Source organism: Festucalex cinctus, chromosome 13, assembly GCF_051991245.1.
Source record: "Festucalex cinctus isolate MCC-2025b chromosome 13, RoL_Fcin_1.0, whole genome shotgun sequence".
NCBI classification, from domain to species: Eukaryota; Metazoa; Chordata; class Actinopteri; order Syngnathiformes; family Syngnathidae; genus Festucalex; species Festucalex cinctus.
In genome coordinates, this window is record NC_135423.1 from 17,335,725 (window position 1) to 17,345,385 (window position 9,661).

At 42.9% G+C, this 9,661-nt stretch overlaps 30 non-coding genes across 30 annotated transcripts; all 30 read right to left on the reverse strand.

The window, feature by feature from the left end:
• Window positions 1-192: 192 nt before the first annotated feature.
• trnai-aau (transfer RNA isoleucine (anticodon AAU)) lies at window positions 193-266 on the reverse strand. The gene has a single exon. It is a non-coding gene; the product is annotated as a tRNA-Ile (tRNA).
• Window positions 267-794: 528 nt separating this feature from the next.
• trnai-aau (transfer RNA isoleucine (anticodon AAU)) lies at window positions 795-868 on the reverse strand. The gene has a single exon. It is a non-coding gene; the product is annotated as a tRNA-Ile (tRNA).
• Window positions 869-1,087: 219 nt separating this feature from the next.
• trnai-aau (transfer RNA isoleucine (anticodon AAU)) lies at window positions 1,088-1,161 on the reverse strand. The gene has a single exon. It is a non-coding gene; the product is annotated as a tRNA-Ile (tRNA).
• A 224-nt stretch (window positions 1,162-1,385) lies between these two features.
• trnai-aau (transfer RNA isoleucine (anticodon AAU)) lies at window positions 1,386-1,459 on the reverse strand. Its single transcript has one exon. It is a non-coding gene; the product is annotated as a tRNA-Ile (tRNA).
• Window positions 1,460-1,687: 228 nt separating this feature from the next.
• Window positions 1,688-1,761, reverse strand: trnai-aau (transfer RNA isoleucine (anticodon AAU)). Its single transcript has one exon. It is a non-coding gene; the product is annotated as a tRNA-Ile (tRNA).
• A 223-nt stretch (window positions 1,762-1,984) lies between these two features.
• trnai-aau (transfer RNA isoleucine (anticodon AAU)) lies at window positions 1,985-2,058 on the reverse strand. The gene has a single exon. It is a non-coding gene; the product is annotated as a tRNA-Ile (tRNA).
• A 222-nt stretch (window positions 2,059-2,280) lies between these two features.
• trnai-aau (transfer RNA isoleucine (anticodon AAU)) lies at window positions 2,281-2,354 on the reverse strand. The gene has a single exon. It is a non-coding gene; the product is annotated as a tRNA-Ile (tRNA).
• A 224-nt stretch (window positions 2,355-2,578) lies between these two features.
• trnai-aau (transfer RNA isoleucine (anticodon AAU)) lies at window positions 2,579-2,652 on the reverse strand. The gene has a single exon. It is a non-coding gene; the product is annotated as a tRNA-Ile (tRNA).
• Window positions 2,653-2,878: 226 nt separating this feature from the next.
• trnai-aau (transfer RNA isoleucine (anticodon AAU)) lies at window positions 2,879-2,952 on the reverse strand. Its single transcript has one exon. It is a non-coding gene; the product is annotated as a tRNA-Ile (tRNA).
• A 228-nt stretch (window positions 2,953-3,180) lies between these two features.
• Window positions 3,181-3,254, reverse strand: trnas-acu (transfer RNA serine (anticodon ACU)). Its single transcript has one exon. It is a non-coding gene; the product is annotated as a tRNA-Ser (tRNA).
• Window positions 3,255-3,470: 216 nt separating this feature from the next.
• trnai-aau (transfer RNA isoleucine (anticodon AAU)) lies at window positions 3,471-3,544 on the reverse strand. The gene has a single exon. It is a non-coding gene; the product is annotated as a tRNA-Ile (tRNA).
• Window positions 3,545-3,769: 225 nt separating this feature from the next.
• Window positions 3,770-3,843, reverse strand: trnai-aau (transfer RNA isoleucine (anticodon AAU)). Its single transcript has one exon. It is a non-coding gene; the product is annotated as a tRNA-Ile (tRNA).
• A 219-nt stretch (window positions 3,844-4,062) lies between these two features.
• On the reverse strand, window positions 4,063-4,136 carry trnai-aau (transfer RNA isoleucine (anticodon AAU)). Its single transcript has one exon. It is a non-coding gene; the product is annotated as a tRNA-Ile (tRNA).
• A 224-nt stretch (window positions 4,137-4,360) lies between these two features.
• On the reverse strand, window positions 4,361-4,434 carry trnai-aau (transfer RNA isoleucine (anticodon AAU)). Its single transcript has one exon. It is a non-coding gene; the product is annotated as a tRNA-Ile (tRNA).
• A 355-nt stretch (window positions 4,435-4,789) lies between these two features.
• On the reverse strand, window positions 4,790-4,863 carry trnai-aau (transfer RNA isoleucine (anticodon AAU)). The gene has a single exon. It is a non-coding gene; the product is annotated as a tRNA-Ile (tRNA).
• A 228-nt stretch (window positions 4,864-5,091) lies between these two features.
• Window positions 5,092-5,165, reverse strand: trnaf-aaa (transfer RNA phenylalanine (anticodon AAA)). The gene has a single exon. It is a non-coding gene; the product is annotated as a tRNA-Phe (tRNA).
• A 223-nt stretch (window positions 5,166-5,388) lies between these two features.
• trnai-aau (transfer RNA isoleucine (anticodon AAU)) lies at window positions 5,389-5,462 on the reverse strand. Its single transcript has one exon. It is a non-coding gene; the product is annotated as a tRNA-Ile (tRNA).
• A 219-nt stretch (window positions 5,463-5,681) lies between these two features.
• trnai-aau (transfer RNA isoleucine (anticodon AAU)) lies at window positions 5,682-5,755 on the reverse strand. Its single transcript has one exon. It is a non-coding gene; the product is annotated as a tRNA-Ile (tRNA).
• Window positions 5,756-5,979: 224 nt separating this feature from the next.
• On the reverse strand, window positions 5,980-6,053 carry trnai-aau (transfer RNA isoleucine (anticodon AAU)). The gene has a single exon. It is a non-coding gene; the product is annotated as a tRNA-Ile (tRNA).
• A 228-nt stretch (window positions 6,054-6,281) lies between these two features.
• On the reverse strand, window positions 6,282-6,355 carry trnai-gau (transfer RNA isoleucine (anticodon GAU)). Its single transcript has one exon. It is a non-coding gene; the product is annotated as a tRNA-Ile (tRNA).
• Window positions 6,356-6,578: 223 nt separating this feature from the next.
• On the reverse strand, window positions 6,579-6,652 carry trnai-aau (transfer RNA isoleucine (anticodon AAU)). The gene has a single exon. It is a non-coding gene; the product is annotated as a tRNA-Ile (tRNA).
• A 222-nt stretch (window positions 6,653-6,874) lies between these two features.
• On the reverse strand, window positions 6,875-6,948 carry trnai-aau (transfer RNA isoleucine (anticodon AAU)). Its single transcript has one exon. It is a non-coding gene; the product is annotated as a tRNA-Ile (tRNA).
• A 224-nt stretch (window positions 6,949-7,172) lies between these two features.
• On the reverse strand, window positions 7,173-7,246 carry trnai-aau (transfer RNA isoleucine (anticodon AAU)). The gene has a single exon. It is a non-coding gene; the product is annotated as a tRNA-Ile (tRNA).
• Window positions 7,247-7,472: 226 nt separating this feature from the next.
• trnai-aau (transfer RNA isoleucine (anticodon AAU)) lies at window positions 7,473-7,546 on the reverse strand. The gene has a single exon. It is a non-coding gene; the product is annotated as a tRNA-Ile (tRNA).
• Window positions 7,547-7,774: 228 nt separating this feature from the next.
• Window positions 7,775-7,848, reverse strand: trnas-acu (transfer RNA serine (anticodon ACU)). Its single transcript has one exon. It is a non-coding gene; the product is annotated as a tRNA-Ser (tRNA).
• A 216-nt stretch (window positions 7,849-8,064) lies between these two features.
• trnai-aau (transfer RNA isoleucine (anticodon AAU)) lies at window positions 8,065-8,138 on the reverse strand. Its single transcript has one exon. It is a non-coding gene; the product is annotated as a tRNA-Ile (tRNA).
• Window positions 8,139-8,363: 225 nt separating this feature from the next.
• On the reverse strand, window positions 8,364-8,437 carry trnai-aau (transfer RNA isoleucine (anticodon AAU)). Its single transcript has one exon. It is a non-coding gene; the product is annotated as a tRNA-Ile (tRNA).
• Window positions 8,438-8,656: 219 nt separating this feature from the next.
• trnai-aau (transfer RNA isoleucine (anticodon AAU)) lies at window positions 8,657-8,730 on the reverse strand. Its single transcript has one exon. It is a non-coding gene; the product is annotated as a tRNA-Ile (tRNA).
• A 224-nt stretch (window positions 8,731-8,954) lies between these two features.
• Window positions 8,955-9,028, reverse strand: trnai-aau (transfer RNA isoleucine (anticodon AAU)). Its single transcript has one exon. It is a non-coding gene; the product is annotated as a tRNA-Ile (tRNA).
• Window positions 9,029-9,383: 355 nt separating this feature from the next.
• On the reverse strand, window positions 9,384-9,457 carry trnai-aau (transfer RNA isoleucine (anticodon AAU)). Its single transcript has one exon. It is a non-coding gene; the product is annotated as a tRNA-Ile (tRNA).
• Between the last annotated feature and the right edge of the window lie 204 nt (window positions 9,458-9,661).

Genomic DNA, 9,661 nt, shown 5'->3' on the forward strand with positions numbered 1-9,661 from the left:
CCCAAATATTGCTGCTTGCTAACGCAGAGTTAAGTGAGGGTTTCCCTTTCTTTCTGTCAAATATTGTACCAAATGACAAATCCCAAAAAGGGGAGGAAGACCTCGTATGACTCAGGGAAGGGCTTTCCAAGAACCAACTACACATAAATTTTATTGGGATAACAATCAGGATGATCACATAGTGAAACAAATTGGCCCATATGGGGGTTGAACCCATGACCTTGGCGTTATTAGCACCACGCTCTAACCAACTGATCTAACAGGCCACAGGATGCAAAAGTGTTGGACACTCAAGACCCAAAAAACTAATGCTTGTTTCAGTCGGTTGAAGATTGAAGTGAGCTTTTCCCTTTCTGTCTCGAAGGTATTGTACCAAATGACATATCCCACCAAACTGAAGGACTCCCTCATCTGACTCAGGAAAGGGCTTTCCAAGAACCAACTTCACATACATTTTATTGGGATAACAATCAGGATGATCACATAGGCAACGAAATTGGCCGATATGGGGGCTGAACCCATGTCCTTGGCGTTACTAGCACTACGCTCTAACCAACTGAGCTAACAAACCACGGGATGCTGATATTTGGGACACTCAAGAGCCCAAATTTTGATGCTTGCTAAAGCGCAGTCAAGTGAGGTTTTCCCTTTCTTTCTGTCAAATATTGTACCAAATGACAAATCCCAAAAAGGGAAGGAAGACCTCGTCTGACTCAGGGAAGGGCTTTCCAAGAACCAACTACACATAAATTTTATTGGGATAACAATCAGGATGATCACATAGTGAAACAAATTGCCCCATATGGGGGTTGAACCCATGACCTTGGCGTTATTAGCACCACGCTCTAACCAACTGAGCTAACAGGCCACAGGATGCAAAGGTTTTGGACACTCAAGAGCCGAAAAACTAATGCTTGCTTCAGTCGGGTGAAGTGAGCTTTTCCCTTTCTGTCAAATATTGGACCAAATGACACAACTCACCGAACTCATGGACGACATCATCTGACTCAGGAAAGGGCTTTTCAAGAACCAATTTTACATCAATTGAATTGGACAACAATCAGCATGATAACATAATCAAAGAAATTGGCCCATATGGGGGTTGAACCCATGACCTTGGCGTTATTAGCACCACGCTCTAACCAACTGAGCTAACAGGCCACAGGATGCAAAGGTTTTGGACACTCAAGAGCCGAAAAACTAATGCTTGTTTCAGTCTAGTAGATATAAGTGAGCTTTTCCCTTTTTGCCAAATATTGGTGCAAATGACACAACTCACTGAACTCAAGGACGACATCATCTGACTCAGGAAAGGGCTTTTCAAGAACCAATTTTACATCAATTGAATTGGACAACAATCAGCATGATAACATAATCAAAGATATTGGCCCATATGGGGGTTGAACCCATGACCTTGGCGTTATTAGCACCACGCTCTAACCAACTGAGCTAACAGGCCACAGGTTGCAGACATTTGGGACACTCAAGAGCCCAAAGATTGCTGCTTGCTTAAACCCATGGAGTGAAGTGGGGTTTTCCTTTTCTGTCTCGAAGGTATTGTAGCAAATGACATATCCCACCAAACTGAAGGACTCCCTCATCTGACTCAAGAAAGGGCTTTCCAAGAACCAACTTCACATAAATTTTATTGGGATAACAATCAGGATGATCACATAGGCAAAGAAATTGGCCTATATGGGGGTTGAACCCATGACCTTGGCGTTATTAGCACCACTCTCTAACCAGCTGAGCTAACAAGCCACAGGATGCTGAGATTTGGGAGACTCAAGAGCCCAAATATTGCTGCTTGCTAACGCAGAGTCAAGTGAGGGTTTCCCTTTCTTTCTGTCAAATATTGTACCAAATGACAAATCCCAAAAAGGGAAGGAAGACCTCGTCTGACTTAGGAAAGGACTTTCCAAGAACCAACTACACATAAATGTTTTTGGGATAACAATCCAGTTGATCACATAGTGAAACAAATTGGCCCATATGGGGGTTGAACCCATGACCTTGGCGTTATTAGCACCACGCTCTAACCAACTGAGCTAACAGGCCACAGGATGCAAAAGTTTTGGACACTCAAGACCCAAAAAACTAATGCTTATTTCAGTGGAGGATTGAAGTGAGCTTTTCCCTTTCTGTCAAATATTGGACCAAATGACACAACTCATAGAACTCATGGACGACATCATCTGACTCAGGAAAGGGCTTTTCAAGAAGCAATTTTACATCATTTGAATTGGACAACAATCAGCATGATAACATAATCAAAGAAATTGGCCCATATGAGGGTTGAACCCATGACCTTGGCGTTATTAGCACCACGCTCTAACCAACTGAGCTAACAGGCCACAGTTGCAGACATTTGGGACACTCAAGAGCCCAAATATTGCCGCTTGCTTAAGCCCATGTGAAGTGAGGTTTTCCCTTTATGTCTGTCAAGTATTGTACCAAATGGCAAATCCCACCAAACTGAAGGAAGACCTTGTCAAACTCAGGAAAGGGCTTTCCAAGAACCAACTTCACATAAATTTGATTGGGATAACAATCAGGATGATCACATAGTGAAACAACTTGGCCCATATGGGGGTTGAACCCATGACCTTGGCGTTATTAGCACCACGCTCTAACCAACTGAGCTAACAGGCCAAAGGATGCAACTGTTTTGGACACTCAAGAGCCGAAAAACTAATGCTTGTTTCAGCCTGTTGAAGATTGAAGTGAGCTTTTCTCTTTCTGTCAAATATTGGACCAAATGACACAATTCACCGAACTCAAGGACAACATCATCTGACTCAGGAAAGGGCTTTTCAAGAACCAATTTTACATCAATTGAATTGGACAACAATCAGCATGATAACATAATCAATGATATTGGCCCATATGGGGGTTGAACCCATGACCTTGGCGTTATTAGCACCACGCTCTAACCAACTGAGCTAACAGGCCACAGGTTGCAGACATTTGGGACACTCAAGAGCCCAAAGATTGCTGCTTGCTTAAACCCATGGAGTGAAGTGGGGTTTTCCTTTTCTGTCTCGAAGGTATTGTAGCAAATGACATATCCCACCAAACTGAAGGAAGACCTTGTCAAACTCAGGAAAGGGCTTTCCAAGAACCAACTTCACATAAATTTGATTGGGATAACAATCAGCATGATAACATAATCAAAGAAATTGGCCCATATGGGGGTTGAACCCATGACCTTGGCGTTAGTAGCACCACGCTCTAACCAACTGACCTAACAGGCCACAGGATGCAAAGGTTTTGGACACTCAAGACCCGAAAAACTGCTTGCTTCAGTCGAGTGAAGGGAGCTTTTCCCTTTCTGTCAAATATTGGACCAAATGACACAACTCACCGAACTCATGGACGACATCATCTGACTCAGGAAAGGGCTTTTCAAGAACCAATTTTACATCAATTGAATTGGACAACAATCAGCATGATAACATAATCAAAGAAACTGGCCCATATGGGGGTTGAACCCATGACCTTGGCGTTATTAGCACCACGCTCTAACCAACTGAGCTAACAGGCCACAGGTTGCAGACATTTGGGACACTCAAGAGCCCAAATATTGCTGCTTGCTTAAGCCAATGTGAAGTGAGGTTTTCCCTTTCTGTCTGTCAAGTATTGTACCAAATGGCAAATCCCACCAAACTGAAGGAAGACCTTGTCAAACTCAGAAAAGGGCTTTCCAAGAACCAACTTCACATAAATTTTATTGGGATAACAATCAGGATGACCACATAGTGAAACAAATTGGCCCATATGGGGTTTGAACCCATCACCTTGGCGTTATTAGCACCACGCTCTAACCAACTGAGCTAACAGGCCACAGGATGCAAAGGTTTTGGACACTCAAGAGCCGAAAAACTAATGCTTGCTTCAGTCAAGTGAAGTGAGCTTTTCCCTTTCTGTCAAATATTGGACCAAATGACACAACTCACCGAACTCATGGACGACATCATCTGACTCAGGAAAGGGCTTTTCAAGAACCAATTTTACATCAATTGAATTGGACAACAATCAGCATGATAACATAATCAAAGAAATTGGCCCATATGGGGGTTGAACCCATGACATTGCCGTTATTAGCACCATGCTCTAACCAACTGAGCTAACAGGCCACAGGATGCAAAGGTTTTGGACACTCAAGAGCCGAAAAACTAATGCTTGTTTCAGTCTAGTAGATATAAGTGAGCTTTTCCCTTTCTGCCAAATATTGGTCCAAATAACACAACTCACTGAACTCAAGGACGACTTCATCTGACTCAGGAAAGGGCTTTTCAAGAACCAATTTTACATCAATTGAATTGGACAACAATCAGCATGATATCATAATCAAAGATATTGGCCCATATGGGGGTTGAACCCATGACCTTGGCGTTATTAGCACCACGCTCTAACCAACTGAGCTAACAGGCCACAGGTTGCAGACATTTGGGACACTCAAGAGCCCAAATATTGCTGCTTGCTTAAGCCAATGTGAAGTGAGTTTTTCCCTTTCTGTCTGTCAAGTATTGTACCAAATGGCAAATCCCACCAAACTGAAGGAAGACCTTGTCTAACTCAGAAAAGGGCTTTCCAAGAACCAACTTCACATAAATTTTATTGGGATAACAATCAGGATGATCACATAGTGAAACAAATTGGCCCATATGGGGTTTGAATCCATCAGGACCAGGACGACATCATCTGACTCAGGAAAGGGCTTTTCAAGAACCAATTTTACATCAATTGAATTGGACAACAATCAGCATGATAACATAATCAAAGATATTGGCCCATATGGGGGTTGAACCCATGACCTTGGCGTTATTAGCGCCACGCTCTAACCAACTGAGCTAACAGGCCACAGGTTGCAGATATTTGGGACACTCAAGAGCCCAAAGATTGCTGCTTGCTTAAACCCATGGAGTGAAGTGGGGTTTTCCCTTTCTGTCTCGAAGGTATTGTAGCAAATGACATATCCCACCAAACTGAAGGACTCCCTCATCTGACTCAGGAAAGGGCTTTCCAAGAACCAACTTCACATAAATTTTATTGGGATAACAATCAGGATGATCACATAGGCAAAGAAATTGGCCTATATGGGGGTTGAACCCATGACCTTGGCGTTTTTAGCACCACGCTCTAACCAGCTGAGCTAACAAGCCACAGGATGCTGAGATTTGGGAGACTCAAGAGCCCAAATATTGCTGCTTGCTAACGCAGAGTTAAGTGAGGGTTTCCCTTTCTTTCTGTCAAATATTGTACCAAATGACAAATCCCAAAAAGGGAAGGAAGACCTCGTCTGACTCAGGGAAGGGCTTTCCAAGAACCAACTACACATAAATTTTATTGGGATAACAATCAGGATAATCACATAGTGAAACAAATTGGCCCATATGGGATTTGAACCCATGACCTTGGCGTTATTAGCACCACGCTCTAACCAACTGAGCTAACAGGCCACAGGATGCAAAAGTTTTGGACACTCAAGAGCCGAAAAACTAATGCTTGCTTCAGTCGGGTGAAGTGAGCTTTTCCCTTTCTGTCAAATATTGGACCAAATGACACAACTCACCGAACTCATGGACGACATCATCTGACTCAGGAAAGGGCTTTTCAAGAACCAATTTTACATCAATTGAATTGGACAACAATCAGCATGATAACATAATCAAAGAAATTGGCCCATATGGGGGTTGAACCCATGACATTGGCGTTATTAGCACCACGCTCTAACCAACTGAGCTAACAGGCCACAGGATGCAAAGGTTTTGGACACTCAAGAGCCGAAAAACTAATGCTTGTTTCAGTCTAGTAGATATAAGTGAGCTTTTCCCTTTCTGCCAAATATTGGTCCAAATGACACAACTCACTGAACTCAAGGACGACATCATCTGACTCAGGAAAGGGCTTTTCAAGAACCAATTTTACATCAATTGAATTGGACAACAATCAGCATGATAACATAATCAAAGATATTGGCCCATATGGGGGTTGAACCCATGACCTTGGCGTTATTAGCACCACGCTCTAACCAACTGAGCTAACAGGCCACAGGTTGCAGACATTTGGGACACTCAAGAGCCCAAAGATTGCTGCTTGCTTAAACCCATGGAGTGAAGTGGGGTTTTCCTTTTCTGTCTCGAAGGTATTGTAGCAAATGACATATTCCACCAAACTGAAGGACTCCCTCATCTGACTCAGGAAAGGTCTTTCCAAGAACCAACTTCACATAAATTTTATTGGGATAACAATCAGGATGATCACATAGGCAAAGAAATTGGCCTATATGGGGGTTGAACCCATGACCTTGGCGTTATCAGCACCACGCGCTAACCAGCTGAGCTAACAAGCCACAGGATGCTGAGATTTGGGAGACTCAAGAGCCCAAATATTGCTGCTTGCTAACGCAGAGTCAAGTGAGGGTTTCCCTTTCTTTCTGTCAAATATTGTACCAAATGACAAATCCCAAAAAGGGAAGGAAGACCTCGTCTGACTTAGGAAAGGACTTTCCAAGAACCAACTACACATAAATGTTTTTGGGATAACAATCCAGTTGATCACATAGTGAAACAAATTGGCCCATATGGGGGTTGAACCCATGACCTTGGCGTTATTAGCACCACGCTCTAACCAACTGAGCTAACAGGCCACAGGATGCAAAAGTTTTGGACACTCAAGACCCAAAAAACTAATGCTTATTTCAGTGGAGGATTGAAGTGAGCTTTTCCCTTTCTGTCAAATATTGGACCAAATGACACAACTCATAGAACTCATGGACGACATCATCTGACTCAGGAAAGGGCTTTTCAAGAAGCAATTTTACATCATTTGAATTGGACAACAATCAGCATGATAACATAATCAAAGAAATTGGCCCATATGAGGGTTGAACCCATGACCTTGGCGTTATTAGCACCACGCTCTAACCAACTGAGCTAACAGGCCACAGTTGCAGACATTTGGGACACTCAAGAGCCCAAATATTGCCGCTTGCTTAAGCCCATGTGAAGTGAGGTTTTCCCTTTATGTCTGTCAAGTATTGTACCAAATGGCAAATCCCACCAAACTGAAGGAAGACCTTGTCAAACTCAGGAAAGGGCTTTCCAAGAACCAACTTCACATAAATTTGATTGGGATAACAATCAGGATGATCACATAGTGAAACAACTTGGCCCATATGGGGGTTGAACCCATGACCTTGGCGTTATTAGCACCACGCTCTAACCAACTGAGCTAACAGGCCAAAGGATGCAACTGTTTTGGACACTCAAGAGCCGAAAAACTAATGCTTGTTTCAGCCTGTTGAAGATTGAAGTGAGCTTTTCTCTTTCTGTCAAATATTGGACCAAATGACACAATTCACCGAACTCAAGGACAACATCATCTGACTCAGGAAAGGGCTTTTCAAGAACCAATTTTACATCAATTGAATTGGACAACAATCAGCATGATAACATAATCAATGATATTGGCCCATATGGGGGTTGAACCCATGACCTTGGCGTTATTAGCACCACGCTCTAACCAACTGAGCTAACAGGCCACAGGTTGCAGACATTTGGGACACTCAAGAGCCCAAAGATTGCTGCTTGCTTAAACCCATGGAGTGAAGTGGGGTTTTCCTTTTCTGTCTCGAAGGTATTGTAGCAAATGACATATCCCACCAAACTGAAGGAAGACCTTGTCAAACTCAGGAAAGGGCTTTCCAAGAACCAACTTCACATAAATTTGATTGGGATAACAATCAGCATGATAACATAATCAAAGAAATTGGCCCATATGGGGGTTGAACCCATGACCTTGGCGTTAGTAGCACCACGCTCTAACCAACTGACCTAACAGGCCACAGGATGCAAAGGTTTTGGACACTCAAGACCCGAAAAACTGCTTGCTTCAGTCGAGTGAAGGGAGCTTTTCCCTTTCTGTCAAATATTGGACCAAATGACACAACTCACCGAACTCATGGACGACATCATCTGACTCAGGAAAGGGCTTTTCAAGAACCAATTTTACATCAATTGAATTGGACAACAATCAGCATGATAACATAATCAAAGAAACTGGCCCATATGGGGGTTGAACCCATGACCTTGGCGTTATTAGCACCACGCTCTAACCAACTGAGCTAACAGGCCACAGGTTGCAGACATTTGGGACACTCAAGAGCCCAAATATTGCTGCTTGCTTAAGCCAATGTGAAGTGAGGTTTTCCCTTTCTGTCTGTCAAGTATTGTACCAAATGGCAAATCCCACCAAACTGAAGGAAGACCTTGTCAAACTCAGAAAAGGGCTTTCCAAGAACCAACTTCACATAAATTTTATTGGGATAACAATCAGGATGACCACATAGTGAAACAAATTGGCCCATATGGGGTTTGAACCCATCACCTTGGCGTTATTAGCACCACGCTCTAACCAACTGAGCTAACAGGCCACAGGATGCAAAGGTTTTGGACACTCAAGAGCCGAAAAACTAATGCTTGCTTCAGTCAAGTGAAGTGAGCTTTTCCCTTTCTGTCAAATATTGGACCAAATGACACAACTCACCGAACTCATGGACGACATCATCTGACTCAGGAAAGGGCTTTTCAAGAACCAATTTTACATCAATTGAATTGGACAACAATCAGCATGATAACATAATCAAAGAAATTGGCCCATATGGGGGTTGAACCCATGACATTGCCGTTATTAGCACTATGCTCTAACCAACTGAGCTAACAGGCCACAGGATGCAAAGGTTTTGGACACTAAAGAGCCGAAAAACTAATGCTTGTTTCAGTCTAGTAGATATAAGTGAGCTTTTCCCTTTCTGCCAAATATTGGTCCAAATAACACAACTCACTGAACTCAAGGACGACATCATCTGACTCAGGAAAGGGCTTTTCAAGAACCAATTTTACATCAATTGAATTGGACAACAATCAGCATGATATCATAATCAAAGATATTGGCCCATATGGGGGTTGAACCCATGACCTTGGCGTTATTAGCACCACGCTCTAACCAACTGAGCTAACAGGCCACAGGTTGCAGACATTTGGGACACTCAAGAGCCCAAATATTGCTGCTTGCTTAAGCCAATGTGAAGTGAGTTTTTCCCTTTCTGTCTGTCAAGTATTGTACCAAATGGCAAATCCCACCAAACTGAAGGAAGACCTTGTCTAACTCAGAAAAGGGCTTTCCAAGAACCAACTTCACATAAATTTTATTGGGATAACAATCAGGATGATCACATAGTGAAACAAATTGGCCCATATGGGGTTTGAATCCATCAGGACCAGGACGACATCATCTGACTCAGGAAAGGGCTTTTCAAGAACCAATTTTACATCAATTGAATTGGACAACAATCAGCATGATAACATAATCAAAGATATTGGCCCATATGGGGGTTGAACCCATGACCTTGGCGTTATTAGCGCCACGCTCTAACCAACTGAGCTAACAGGCCACAGGTTGCAGATATTTGGGACACTCAAGAGCCCAAAGATTGCTGCTTGCTTAAACCCATGGAGTGAAGTGGGGTTTTCCCTTTCTGTCTCGAAGGTATTGTAGCAAATGACATATCCCACCAAACTGAAGGACTCCCTCATCTGACTCAGGAAAGGGCTTTCCAAGAACCAACTTCACATAAATTTTATTGGGATAACAATCA